Source organism: Schistocerca nitens, chromosome 5 (genome assembly GCF_023898315.1).
Source record: "Schistocerca nitens isolate TAMUIC-IGC-003100 chromosome 5, iqSchNite1.1, whole genome shotgun sequence".
Lineage (NCBI taxonomy): Eukaryota > Metazoa > Arthropoda > Insecta > Orthoptera > Acrididae > Schistocerca > Schistocerca nitens.
This window is the reverse complement of record NC_064618.1, coordinates 147,841,359-147,856,933: the sequence shown is the minus strand read 5'-3', so window position 1 is coordinate 147,856,933 and position 15,575 is coordinate 147,841,359. Positions and strand designations below refer to the sequence as shown.

At 42.2% G+C, this 15,575-nt stretch overlaps 1 protein-coding gene across 1 annotated transcript in view; it reads left to right on the top strand.

The window, feature by feature from the left end:
* The window catches only part of LOC126260315 (odorant receptor Or2-like), a 77,280-nt gene that overhangs the window by 40,305 nt on the left and 21,400 nt on the right, over window positions 1-15,575 (top strand). The gene's annotated exons all lie outside the window — the stretch shown is intronic.

Below are 15,575 nucleotides of genomic sequence, written 5' to 3'. Positions count from 1 at the left end.
CATATTCTTCAACAACACGCATAAAACACAAAACAAATTTTCTGTATTATTTAATTTTTCTTGGCGCACTGAAGACATATAATTCTTATCTGATGTAAACCGTCGGCATACGGACAGACGCAGACAATTTCACAGATTGCCGCCCTCAGATTGCCACGAAATCGTGACTTATTTAGATTCATAATCGGAAAAACGTCTTTACACACATATGTTGATGGAAATACTGTAGCACTTTTGCAACCTTATTATGGAGACGTGCAAATTTTTCCCGCCAAACAACGTAGACGTACCGGAGAGTGTTAACGCCAAAGGGATTTGTCTCTAAAACGGGACCTAAGTTGCACATCAGTCACTTGTAACTGCGATTCTACAAGTGTTATTTCAGCTGAAAAGGCAAACGGTCTCCTTAAAACGAGTAGGAAACTAAACCTGTAATTCTTTTCAAGGCCACGATTAATTCTTCAAACCTCGCATTTTCCTTAACACCATTGAGCTTAGGAAACTGGACTGTGTTTTTCAGCCGGCCGGAGTGGCCGTGCGGTTCTAGGCGCTACAGTCTGGAGCCCAGCGACCGCTACGGTCGCAGGTTCGAATCCTGCCTCGGGCATGGATGTGTGTGATGTCCTTAGGTTAGTTAGGTTTAATTAGTTCTAAGTTCTAGGCGACTGATGACCTCAGAAGTTAAGTCGCATAGTGCTCAGAGCCATTTTGAACCATTTTTGTTTTTCAGAATGTGCCTCTTCTTTACATACATACCCCACAAATCAGAAACAAGTTGTTTCTCTCCTTGCAACGTCCTACTGTGGGCAGCGTGCAGTCACATCTCCTTCAAACGTGAGTTCTGCAGTTCATTCTGAATGTTTCTTTTTCCTTCATAGCTTCAACAATAGTGAGTTTTAAATCTAAAAACCGTCTCAGGCATGCCCCTTCACTTGACCAACGTACTTTTCATTAATATGTGAAGTCTCCATACTCTTCGTTCAGGTCCATCGAAAACTGTAGGAACTGACAGCGGAATGATACGTTCGACTTCAGAAACTTTCTTTTCGGACGACCAATTTCTTTAAGCGCTCCATGCCTGAAAATTTAGTACAAAATGCTTCTTGATGTAGAGAGCAATGAATCCCGTCTTGTAACACCCTACCCGTTGCTTGTTCGATTTTTGCGTGTGTTCGCCCCTGACAAACAACTTACAGAGAAATTGGGAGTGGAACCGTACGCAAAAATGGATAACGCTAGATTTAAATCTGGCCCTGTCACCTCTAATTAATCTGCGGTGGTAGTGTTGACGATAAATCACACTTATTTTTACTTCCAAACATGAACGATCACGAACACTTAGGGTGTTCAATGACATCAAACACATACACAAAAATAAAATAAAGCAAAAGGGCGAATTCAGGATCAACTACTGAAAGTAAAGGTTATTATAACCTTCAGATCAATGCTGAATAAAACCCATTGAACAATTTACAAATTATCCTCCTAACTGGCATTGACAGTAACTGTGTTAAAATCGGTAAAAACGCGATCTCTTATAACATATAAACGAAGAACCACTACACTCCAAAGTACTGTGAAACCTCTGTGGAAACAGCAATTGGAATTGGTCAACTATTTAACGTTGCTCCTAACACAGGCCGAAGCGGGAGCGATCTCACCGTAATGTTCCTGTTGTAGCGGCGGTCTCCGACGGCGACGGCGCGGCCGTGCGATCGGCGTGTGGCGTTTCGGAAAGTACAATCCTACAGTATTCGAACACCAGACTGCTGTCCGTAAACTTCTCTAATTGCCACAATGTTTCCGTCAGCAATGAGCTGGCGCGGCTAACGTCCTCTCAGAAAGAAAGACCAAGAGGGGAGACGGCTTGGCTAACGTCCTCTCAGTACGAGAGCCCGGAACGGAAGCCCCTCTATCGTGAGTCCAGCAAGATCGCTCTTCACCTTTGTTTTCTCCCCTCAACTTTTACCGAGCGAATCACATCACTAGAAGCTCTCAAAATACCCAGTTTGCCAGTGCCGACTAATGTACGGCCTGGGAACAGAACTCCTTTCCACAATTCTTTTATTTCTACAAAATTTCACAAGTAAACTCCGCCCTCGCCGGCTGGGAAGAACCACAGCTGTGGGCAATAACACGTTTACTGGAAGTTTTGTCCCAAGAGACCACTCGAGATTTTCCCGCCAAGATTCCCCGTCGCAGCGAACACAGATTCTTGCATAGAAAGTTTGTTATTCGGAATTCCTGGCCTGGTTCAAATGGCTCTGAGCACTGTGGGACTTAACATCTGCCGGCCGCGGTGGTCTCGCGGTTCTAGGCGCCCATAGTGCTCAGAGCCATTTGAACCATTTTGAACTTAACATCTTAGGTCATCAGTCCCCTAGAGCTTAGCGCCTTATCGGACTGTAGCGCCTAGAGCCGCACGGCTACCGCGGCCGGTTCCTGGCCTGCCCCACTTGAGTTACTCGAAGGCGTAAAACTAGTGGGACATAGGCGAGATCACGCACAGAAAAGCCCGTCCAGCTATCCACTGTTCTGTTTTGGTAAACACTTGAACACCTGCAGCCCACGTCAATCAGGCGTTGGCGACCGCTGTGGCCTCTCTAAACGGATTACAGAAATCCCCAAGTTCACCATTCATACCGTTAGGCTGTGACCTTCGGCGGCTAGGCGGGGACGTAGCCGAGCTCTGTCTCGCATACTGCCTTTCCGCAAAATTTTATAATTACAAAATCGCGGAATTCTCGCATGCCGGTGCGTTTCCACATAGATTTCCTACACCGTAATTTAGAGTATTACTCCAACAAACCCTAAAGTGTCACGTTAAATGGACTCAGGTAAGGTGCAAGGCCGTTGCCACCTTACAGTCTGTCGGTCATTGTAAATTTTGGCTCTGTCATTGCCAAATAAATCTTTAAGTTCTTTCTGCATGGTTCTGTAATGTTGTTTCATAGCAATACCTGTCGCTTATTCGACTGCTTAATATATACTGAGAATTCTCATCCCTCTCTCCTATCATTTCCATTCATTTATAACGGCTTGTACGACAGATCGCTAGCTGCCATTTTGTGCAGCCACTGGACCTGAGAGCGTCCTTCACAGCACGAACAAAAGGTGGAGGCTAAACAGCGCTGACACCACGATTCTGCCGAACTTACGAAAGCTGTACCGACCGAAAAAACGCCACACAGCAATACTGAATGAAATAGGACACAAAGGAACTAAAGACCTTGGTTGCGAGCGGGCATTGATTGAAATCAATGATGAAAGTTGAGAATTTGTGAAGGGCTGGGATTCGAACCCATGCCCGATGCTTACTAGGCAGATGCTCTGACCTTTGAGCCAACTGGACGCAGTAGTCATCGCAGTTGCACAAACTACCCTAACATGCCTCCCGCCAGACCCAAATTCTCAGTTTGTCCACACACTACAAATGTCGTACCCCTTGCCCATTATCCTCAGGATCTAAAATGCTGTCTGAAATGTCGCGCTGCTCCGAGTACTTCCGAAAGCCGGGACGGGCTGGGACTTGGCTCGCCCGTGGCCCACACACCCTCCATGCGTGAAATTTGGCTCGCCGTCGCCGGCCCTGCTCTAACTGATGAATCAGTGGATACGGAATCCAGCTGAATACGGAATTCTTGAAAAAACTTGTGGATTCACTCTCTCGCCAAACCGAGACGATTATCTAGGCTATTGTTGGGCTACATCGTTTTAACATGATGCCCCTTTGCGGGCAGGGGGAGGGGCTTCTCTGCTATTTTTTGTCGAAGTACTATCACCGAACTTAGATGAAGTGAAGAATGCAATTAAAAACTTAAAGAATAATAAAGCAGTAGGAGAAGACGTCTGTTAACTAATAAAGGAAATACGGATAAATGAACAAGTGCCTAAGGACTGGAGAATGGGGAACAATCTGCGCACTACATAATAAAGGCGATAAGCAGAGTGCAGCAATTACCGCGGTATTACTCTCTTACAAGGAGACGGCACGACCGTGGGGCCTGGGATTTGTCCGAAATTTTGTGTGCTGAAGGAGGACCCCTAACACCTCACGTGGTTAAAATATTAGGACGCACTACCCGGAAAATCCCGGGAAAAATCGATCCAAAGTTTCTTAAGTGCCGTAGTACATTACCGAGGCGCCGTCTGGCCTAGATGTTTAGGGCTTGGACTCTTACGCCAACGGACTCGAGTTCGATTCCTCCTCCGACACTTTTTTTTCCTTCTGTTTCATTTTCTTTTGTTATTCCACCAATTATTCAGAAAGTTTCCCAAACCTACATTATCTTTAACAAATTAGTTACATTATTGAATAAAAATTATTTTCTTTTTGTCCAACAACACAATTCATGGCAGTGAGTTTTCCATTTTTCATTGTAAGGTATATGAGGAGAAACATTGGGGTTTTAATCGGAATAACAAAGTCGATTGGGAAACATTCAATTTATATACATATAATAATTATAAGCAAGAACCGCAGTGGTAATTATCGTAAAAACAAATAAAGCAGTAGTTTTTGCAATATCTTGCGCAACATACGAAAACTGATTTTTTACAGTCACAGGGCGTTTGCAATAAATCTGTACAAAAACATGCCCCATTAACATTTACGAAAATGTTTTGAGTTTCTGATAATTTTGAGGCAAACCAGGAATATTGAATCATGTCTCGGAATATTGGTGACGATAATTGATGGTGCATTATAGAATGAATTTTTGTACAATCTTCCCGGGAATTAAGTTCACGATTCTCCTGTAACAATGCGCTGCAATTTTGCAAGCAACAGAAGAAAAAAAATGTGCTGGATGAGGAATCGAATCCGAGACCTCTGACATAATGGTCCAAACGCTAACCATGTAGGAAAAACGGCGGATCGGCAGTGGACTAACATTTTATACTCATACGGCACCTAAGAAACTTTGGATCGATTTTTCTCGGGATTTTCCGAGTAGTGCGTCCTAATATTTTAACCACGTGAGATGTTAGGGGTCCTCTTTCACCACACAAAATTGCGGACAAATCCCCGTCCCCACGGTCGTGCCGTCTCCTTGTTAGATACAACGTTTAAGCTGTATAGTAAGATTTTAACCTCTCGGCTAGAATACCTGATGGAAATGATACACGTAGATTATCAAGCTGGTTTTAGGAGAAATAGATTGACAATAGACCAGATTTCTTTACTGAAACAATTGCTAGAGAAATTTTATAAATAGAACAAGCAAAGTATTTTAGAATCTCGCTAAAATGAGTGAGGCTGAGTCAAATGACCATGAAAGCAACAGTATGAAAGTTCAGAACGGAGCAAGAGTTGTCAGGAGAATTGAATGTGGGGAGGGCGCTGCGGCGGGGAGACATACTCTCCCGCTGCTCTTTAACTTAGCACTAGAGAAGGTAATTCGGCAAATACCAACAAACCACAAGAGGAACCATATTTAAGCGGAAGGCCTAGGTGGTCACATACACTGATCATGTAACATTAACTGCAAGGAATATCAAAGCCTTGAAGGATAATTATGCTGCAATGGAGATAGCTGCGCGGAAAATTGGAACTGGAAGTTAACATAGTTAAAACAAAATAGATGACGATGGGAGATCCTGGTGGGGGTAGAGGAGAGACTTCAATAAAAATAAATGGGAAAGAGTACCAAAGAGTGGAAATGTTTAAATATCTTGGCTCGATGAGAACAGATGGTAATAGCACAGCAGCAGAAATTCAAGAAAGGACAGTAAGTGGAAAGCGATGTTATTATACCTTGCAGATTGTATTCAAGTCCAGAAATGTTAGCGGGAATCCAAAAATCCTAATATATTTGACTATATTGAGACCTATAGTAATGTACGGATAGAAATGCTGGGTGGTGGGCACATAGGAGGAAGGCTGGTTATTGAGATGGGTAACGAAGATTTTGTGAAAGATATTTGGGGCGGTGAGAGAGGAAGGAAGATGAAGAATAAGGAAAAATACAGAACTACAGACTATTTTTGCACAGATAAATATTACGAAATATAATAATAATGATAATAATATACAGAATTTGGTCTTCCAGCCACAAACAGGGAATTCCCGTCAGTTACGGGATGGTCGATTGTGAGCACATAGCTGGAGAACGATAGGAATTCATAAGAGTTCCATCAGGTTCAGGTCAGCATAGACATCAAAGCACGCCAAAAAGGTTCGAAGCTATAATCTATAAGGTGGTGACTGGATTAACTATTAGGTAATTGTTCAATTAGTAATAACATGTATTTTCATGTAAACTTATATTTATACTAGTGTCTTTTATTTCATACAGACAACGGCGTACACTTTCTTGTGGAACTATGTATGTAAAATGCAGGAAGATCTGCAAAGGTTTGATGATTGGTGTAAAAGAGCTACATAAGAGGTATTGATTTTAGAGGTGCACAGAAAATATATGTCCAAGTCAGAGGAAATCCACTCAAGAAAACCACTGAGTCAAAAATATCCAATCTCCGCAATACCTGTGAAATGTAGTATGGTAAACCGTCTCAAAGCGTTTTTTACCACCAGAAATCCGGAGTACGTCGTACAAGGTTGTCAACAGGACGATACCGACAAATGAAAAACTAACAGACACACACCTAGTCAGGACAGACGCCTGTGACAGGTGAAGTAAACCAGACACTCTGCAGCACACACTGCACAGCACAGTATTCTGTGCTGAACAGTTGCAGGCCTTCGGAAAACTAGTAAGCTAACACATAGCCTGATAAACAGAAACACGCCGAACTACATGAAGAGCCAAAGAAACTGGTACACCTGCATAATATCAGGTAGGGTCCTCGAGAGCACGCAGAACAGCCGCAACACGACGTTTCATGGACTCGACACATGTATGAAGTAGTGCTGGAAGGAATTGACACCATGAATCGTGCAGGGCTGTCCATAAGTCAGTAAGAGTACGAGGGGGTGGAGATCTCTTCTGAACTTCACATTACAAGGCATACCAGATATGCTCAATAATGATCACGTCTGGGGAGTCTGGTGGGCAGCGGAAGTGAGCCAGTATGTAGCAATTCTAGACGTTTGGGTTGTGGTATTGTCCTGCTGGAATTATCCAAGTCCGTCGGAATGCACAATGGACCTGAATGGATGCAGGTGACGTGTCACCTATCAGATCGTATCTAGACGAGTCAAGGGTCCCACATCACTCCAACTGCACACGGCCCACATCATTACAGAGCCTCTACCAGCTTGAACAGTCCCCTGCTGACATAGAGGGCCCATGGATTCATGAGGTTGTCTCCAGACCCGTACGCGTCCATCTGCTAGATACAATTTGAAACGAGACTCCTCAGACCAGACAACATGTTAAAAGTCATCAACTGTCCAATGTGGGTGCTAATGGGTCCAGGAGAGGCGTAAAGCTTTGTGTCACAAATGGTGCACGAGTGGGCCTACGGCTCCGAAAGCCCATATCGATGATGCTTCGTTGAATGCTTCGCTTCTTGATGGCCCAGCATTGAAATCTGCAGCAGTTTGCGGAAGGGTTGCACTTCTGTCACGTTGAACGATTCTCTTCAGTCGTCGTTGGTCCCGTTCTTGCAGGATATTTTTCCGGCCGCAGCGATGTCGGAGACTTGATGTTATTGGACTCCTGACATTCACGGTACAGTCGTGAAATAGTCATACGGGAAAATCCCCACTTCATCGCTACCACGGAGATGCTGTGTCCCATCGCTCGTGCGTCGACTGTAACACCACGTTCCAACTCACAAAATCTTGATAACCTGCCACTGTAGCAGTAGTAAGCGATCTAACAAGAGATAAAGTCAGTGAACTGCTTATAGATGTTGAATCTGAAATTATTGGTATATCGGAGCACCACTTAAATAATTTGACAGTTCAGAGGCTTTCCTTACCAGGATAAAGATTAGCTGGCTGTTTCTCAAGGAGTTCCTTGCGGGGTGGCAGAGTGGCCATGTACGTAAAACACAATATTCCATTTGAGTCCATATTTAATGAAACTAAACTTCTAAGTTTGTTGTTTATAGGTCCCCTAACTCTGACTTCAGACCATTTCTGCTCAAGCTATAGAGGGTTCTTGGTTCACTTTATAGGAAGTACAAGAAATTAGTTATATGTGGTGACTTCAATATTAATTTTGTATATGATTGTGCAAGAAAAAGGATGTTGGTTGATCTCCTAAATTCATATGATCTGATGCAGACGTGTTTTTTCCAGCTAGGGTGCAGGCAAACAGTAGCACAGCCATAGACAGTATTTTTAATCATTCTCCATAACTAGATTGGCATTCTGTTAGTAAAAGAGTGATGACCTTTCAGACCATGATGCACAAATTTTAACACTAAAAGGCTTTTGTACTCAAACTAATGTCACATATAATTTCAAACTATGTAGAAAAGTTAATCCAACGGCAATAGAGAGTTTTTTAAAACTCATCAAGGAAAAACAGTGGCACGATGTTTATAGTACCGATAACATAGCTGTCAAATATAATGCTTTCCTTAAGACATTTCTGTTGCTCCTTGAGAGTTGCATTCCATTAGAGCGTTCTAAATGAGTACTAGCAGTAAAAGGAAGCCTGGGCGGCTGACTAGTGGGATAAGGATATCATGTAGAACAAAGCGGGAATTATATCAAAATGTTAGAAGTAGTCACGATGAAGCTACAGCTGCCCAGTACAAACCGTATTGTAAGGTGCTTAAAAATGTTATTAGGAAGGCAAAGACTAAGTGGTGCGCCAATAGAATAACTTATTCACAGGGTAAAATTAAAACGATACGGTCAGTTGTGAAGGAAATGTCTGGTCAGCAGTACTTTCTAAAAACACGCGTAATACTATAGATAAACTGAATTCTGAACCCTTTTATATATAAAACTATCAAACGACATTTCATTCCCTCGACACAGTTTTGAATCAATTAAGTTTTAATACCGTCTCTGTTCTGTTACATCTGGCCTAATACAAAAATCCGAATGAAAATGGTCTGCTGAAGCTGCTCGGTATTCTTTCGGATACTAGCTGTGAAGATGCCCAGAAGACGTGCCCGGAAATCAGGAAAAATCTTGACATCACGTTGCACTGGCAGACCCACAGCACCCGCTGAGATAAGGAAAATTTGTCTCCATGCAAGCCTTCAGAAACATATATGTAGTTTAAACATATTATTTTCTTTTTTGCTTAAAATATTTGTTATGAAACCTTATAATATCTAGATTCTAGATGTGTAAGTGGTAAGTTCCTATCAGTAACCATGATTTGGTGAAAACTGAATTGCTCTTCGAGTGGCCGTTTTATATCCCCCGGTCCGAAGAGTCGCCCTACAATGTCAACATTGGCTCTTAAGCAAAAAAATTTGATGACCACAGCTCTATTCGGAGTCGGCCTCCCAGTAACACTTAGCAGAAAAAAATTTTGTGTGTCAAAGCGTTTCCAATTTACAATGTTTAATTAACTATGGAACTCCATAAGAAAATAATAAAAGTTCATTAGAAAATCTAGAACGTATATAACTTCAATATTCTGCGCTTGGATTGGGCAAAGAGATTGTTTGCTGTTGGACTATGCTATTGGTGATAAATAACAGGAGACAGTGACAACCATAAAATATCCAGTAGTTACTGTCCGGGACAACCAGAAGTGGAATGACGCTGTAGGAAACGCAGATGGCGGTACAGCATCCATTGGAATAATCTCAAGGAAATTTTTGTCCGAGAAGGAAATATCTAGGAAACACTTTTAAGGCCGATTCTTGAGTATTGCTCATCAGCCAGGGAACCTTATCAGGTTGAATTTATAGAAGAGATAGAAAAGACCCAACGAATAACACCACACGTAGTCACCGGATCATTTAGTCGGCGCGAGGGCGTCTCATAGAAGCTCAGGAAAGTCCAATCGCAGACGCTACAAGAAAAGCTTCGTGCATCACCGAGAGGTTTACACTTGAAATTCCGACAGCGTACATTGCAAGAAGGTCCCAAGACTTTTTTCTGTCGCATTACTTACTTTGTAAACGTGATAAATTCCAAATTGCAGTGTATTTCGAAGTAACGTTATGTCCTCCTGTAACTGATTGTGTAAGTCTATTCAAAGGTCGAAAGAAGGAAACGACTACCACATCTAATAATTAAAAGCCTAATTAAGCAGTACGTTGTTCAAATCAACCTTTGTGTTGAGGAGAACTTCACCTTTGCACTGAGGTGACGAAAGTCACGGGATACCTTGTAATATACTGTTAGACCTTCTTTTGCCTGGCGTTGTGCAGAATCTCGACGTGGCATAGTCTTAACGCGTCATTGGATGTCCCCAGCAGAAATACTGAGCCATGCTGTCTCCGTATCCGTTCATAATTGCGAAAGTGTTGCCGGGGCAGTATTTTGTGGACGGACTGGCCTCTGCTTTATGTCTCACAAATGTTGGATAGGATTCATGTCGGCCGAGTGGCCAAATCATTCGCTCGAATTGTCCAGGATGTTCTTCAAACCAATCGCGAACAACTGTGGCCCGATGACATGACATCGTTATTTAGGAATACGAAGTCCATAATTGTTGCAAATAGTTTCCAAGTAGTCGAACATAAGCATTTCCAGTCAATTGTCAGTTCATTTGGACCAGAGCAGAGGGCCCACCCAATGTCATGTAAGCCGGCAGCTGTGGCCGCGCGGTTCTAGGCGCTTCAGTCCGGAACCGCGAGGCTGCTACGGTCGTAGGTTCAAATCCTGCCTCGGGCATGGATGTGTGTGATGTCCTTAGGTTACTTAGGTTTAAGTCGTTCTAAGTCTAGGGGACTGAAGATCTCACATGTTAAGTCCCATAATGCCTAGAGCCATTTGAACCATATCATGTAAACACAGACCAGTTTTGATCACAAAATATTGCTCCCGAAGTTGGATCATTATGATATATGGAGAGTAGGTCACAGTTGGTTGGCCTCTTACCTTAACAAAAGACAGCAAAGGTCATTGTTCACAGTGTTGAGAAGGGCTATGACGTAGGGTCGGAGTGGGGATCAGTGGGGATCAGTGCTGGGGCCATTCCTGATCCTTGTTTATATAAATGATATGCCCTCTAGTATTACGAGTAACTCTGAAATATTTCCGTTTGCTGCTGACACTAGCCTGGTAGTAAAGAACGTTGTGTGCAACATTGGCTCTGTTTCAAATAGTGCAGTTCATGACATAAGTTCAAGGTTTGTAGAAAACAAATTAACGCTAAATCACAGTAAGACTCAGTTTCTGCTGTTTCTAACACATAATTCAACAAAAGCGGACGTTTTAATTCCACAGAACTGGCGTATGATTAGTGAAACTGAACAGTTCAAATTTCTAGGTCTTCAGATAGACAGTAAAATGTTGTGGAAATCCCACGTTCAGGTTCTTGCTCAATTATTTACTGCTGCCATTTTTACTATTCGTACGGTATCTGAAATAAGTGATAGTTCGACAGGAAAAGTAGTTCACTTTGCTTATTTTCATTCATGACGTATGGTATATTTTGGCGTAACTCTTCTCATTCTCAAAGGATGTCTTTGACTCAGAAACGGGCGGTTCAGGCAATAAGTGGTGTAATTACGCGAACCTCTTGTCGACCCCTGTTCATTAGTCTGGGTATTCTGACATTGGCCTCTCAAGACATATATGCTTTACTATCGTTTCTTGTTAACAGTATCACCTTATTCCCAAGACTTAGCAGCTTTCACTCGGTTAATACTAGGCAGAAATCCAATTTGCATTTGGAGCGTACTTCCTTGACTCTTGTGCAGAAAGGTGTGCATTATACTGCTGCATCCATTTTCAGTAACTTACCACAAGAATTCGAAAATCTTAGCTGTAATCCACGGACTTTCAAATCGTAACTGAAGAGTTTCCTCATAGATCACTCCTTCTGTTCTGCCGAGGAGTTCCTTGAAAAATTAAGCTGAGTCTTGTTTTATATTGTTGGTTGCGTTTACGTAAACTTATGGCTTGTCTTTTTTTTGGGTTCATAAACACTTTATTTTATCTGTTATTACTTTTATGTTGTAATTTCATGTACTGACACGTTCCATGATCTTGGAGATTCGCTCCTCAATTTGGTCCTACGGAACTCGATGTGTAAAATAAAAATAAAACCATTACAGAGCCACTACTAGCTTTGGCTTGTTGACATGGTTGCGCCACACTCGAGAGCTACCATCAGCTCTTATCAACTGAAATCTCAACTCATCTGACCAGACCACGGTCTTCCATTCTTCTAGGATCCAATCGATATGGTCAGGAGCCCAGGAGAGGCGCTGCAGGCGATGTCGTGCTGTTAGCAAAGGCACTCCCGTCGGTCGTCTGCTGCCATAAACCATTAACGCCGAATTTCACCGCACTGTCGTAACGGATATGTTCGTCGCATGTCCCACATTCTTTTCTGCGGTTATTTCACGCAGAGTTTTTTGTCTGTTAGCTCTGACAACTCTTAGCAAAAGCTGCTGTTCTCGGTCGTTAACTGAAGGCCGTCGGCCACTGCGTTGTTTGTGGTGAGAGCTAATGCCTGAAATTTGGTATTCTCGACACATTCTTGACACTGTGGCTTTCGGAATATTGAATTCCCTAACGATCAGGAGAAAGAAAACTGGCATTCTACGGATCGGAGCGTGGAATGTCAGATCCCTTAATCGGGCAGGTAGGTTAGAAAATTTAAAAAGGGAAATGGATTGGTTAAAGTTAGATATAGTGGGAATTAGTGAAGTTCGGTGGCAGGAGGAACAAGACTTTTGGTCAGGTGATTACAGGCTTATAAATACAAAATCAAATGGGGGTAATGCAGGAGTAGGTTTAATAATGAATAAAAAAATAGGAGTGCGGGTTAGCTACTACAAACAGCATAGTGAAGCATTATTGTGGCCAAGATAGACACAAAGCCCATGCCTACTACAGTAGTACAAGTTTATATGCCAACTAGCTCTGCAGATGACGAAGAAATTGAAGAAATGTATGATGAAATAAAAGAAATTATTCAGATAGTGAAGGGTGATGAAAATATAATAGTCATGGGTGACTGGAATGCGGTAGTAGTAAAAGGGAGAGAAGGAAACGTAGTAGATGAATATGGATTGGGGCTAAGAAATGAAAGAGGAAGCCGCCTGGTAGAATTTTGCACAGAGCATAACTTAATCATAGCTAACACTTGGTTCAAGAATCATAAAAGAAGGTTGTATACCTGGAAGAATCCTGGAGATACTAAAAGGTATCAGATAGATTATATAATGGTAAGACAGAGATTTAGGAAGCAGGTTTTAAGTTGTAAGACATTTCCAGGGGCAGATGTGGATTCTGACAATAATCTATTGGTTATGAACTGCAGATTGAAACTGAAGAAACTGCAAAAAGGTGGGAATTTAAGGAGATGGCACCTGGATAAACTGAAAGAACCAGAGGTTGTACAGAGTTTCAGGGAGAGCATAAGGGAACAATTGACAGGAATGGGGGAAAGAAATACAGTAGAAGAAGAATGGCTAGCTCTGAGGGATGAAGTAGTGAAGGCAGCAGAGGATCAAGTAGGTTAAAAGACGAGGGCTAATAGAAATCCTTGGGTAACAGAAGAAATATTGAATTTAACTGATGAAAGGAGAAAATATAAAAATGCAGTAAATGAAGCAGGCAAAAAGGAATACAAACGTCTCAAAAATGAGATCGACAGGAAGTGCAAAATGGCTAAGCAGGGATGGCTAGAGGACAAATGTAAGGATGTAGAGGCTTGTCTCACTAGGCGTAAGATAGATACTGCCTACAGGATAATTAAAGAGACCTTTGGAGAGAAGAGAACCACTTGTATGAATATCAAGAGCTCAGATGGAAACCCAGTTCTAAGCAAAGAAGGGAAGGCAGAAAGGTGGAAGGAGTATATAGAGGGTTTATACAAGGGCGATGTACTTGAGGACAATATTATGGAAATGGAAGAGGATGTAGATGAAGATGAAATGGGAGATAAGATACTGCGTGAAGAGTTTGACAGAGCACTGAAAGGCCTGAGTCGAAACAAGGCCCCGGAAGTAGACAACATTCCATTAGAACTACTGACGGCCTTGGGAGAGCCAGTCATGACAAAACTCTACCATCTGGTGAGCAAGATGTATGAGACAGGCGAAATACCCACAGACTTCAAGAAGAATATAATAATTCCAATACCAAAGAAAGCAGGTGTTGACAGATGTGAAAATTACCGAACTATCAGTTTAATAAGTCACAGCTGCAAAATACTAACGCGAATTCTTTACAGACGAATGGAAAAACTGGTAGAAGCGGACCTCGGGGAAGATCAGTTTGGATTCCGTAGAAATGTTGGAACACGTGAGGCAATACTAACCTTACGACTTATCTTAGAAGAAAGATTAAGAAAAGGCAAACCTACGTTTCTAGCATTTGTAGACTTAGAGAAAGCTTTTGACAACGTTAACTGGAATACTCTCTTTCAAATTCTAAAGGTGGCAGGGGTAAAATACAGGGAGCGAAAGGCTATTTACAATTTGTACAGAAACCAGATGGCAGTTATAAGAGTCGAGGGGCATGAAAGGGAAGCAGTGGTTGGGAAAGGAGTGAGACAGGGTTGTAGCCTCTCCCCGATGTTATTCAATCTGTATATTGAGCAAGCAGTAAAGGAAACAAAAGAAAAATTCGGAGTAGGTATTAAAATTCATGGAGAAGAAGTAAAAACTTTGAGGTTCGCCGATGACATTGTAATTCTGTCAGAGACAGCAAAGGACTTGGAAGAGCAGTTGAATGGTATGAACAGTGTCTTGAAAGGAGGATATAAGATGAACATCAACAAAAGCAAAACGAGGATAATGGAATGTAGTCAAATTAAATCGGGTGATGCTGAGGGGATTAGATTAGGAAATGAGACACTTAAAGTAGTAAAGGAGTTTTGCTATTTGGGGAGCAAAATAACTGATGATGGTCGAAGTAGAGAGGATATAAAATGTAGACTGGCAATGGCAAGGAAATCGTTTCTGAAGAAGAGAAATTTGTTAACATCGAGTATAGGTTTAAGTGTCAGGAAGTCGTTTCTGAAAGTATTTGTATGGAGTGTAGCCATGTATGGAAGTGAAACATGGACGATAACCAGTTTGGACAAGAAGAGAATAGAAGCTTTCGAAATGTGGTGCTACAGAAGAATGCTGAAGATTATGTGGGTAGATCACGTAACTAATGAGGAGGTATTGAATAGGATTGGGGAGAAGTTTGTGGCACAACTTGACTAGAAGAAGGGATCGATTGGTAGGACATGTTTTAAGGCATCAAGGGATCACAAATTTAGCATTGGAGGGCAGCGTGGAGGGTAAAAATCGTAGAGGGAGACCAAGAGATGAATACACTAAGCAGATTCAGAAGGATGTAGGTTGCAGTAGGTACTGGGAGATGAAGAAGCTTGCACAGGATAGAGTAGCATGGAGAGCTGCATCAAACCAGTCTCAGAACTGAAGACCACAACAACAACAACAACAATAACGATTTCCGAAATGGAATGACGCTTGCGGCTAGCTCCAGCTACCATTCAGTGTTCAAAATCTGTTAATTCCCGGCGTGCGGCTATAATCACGTCGGAAACCTATTCACA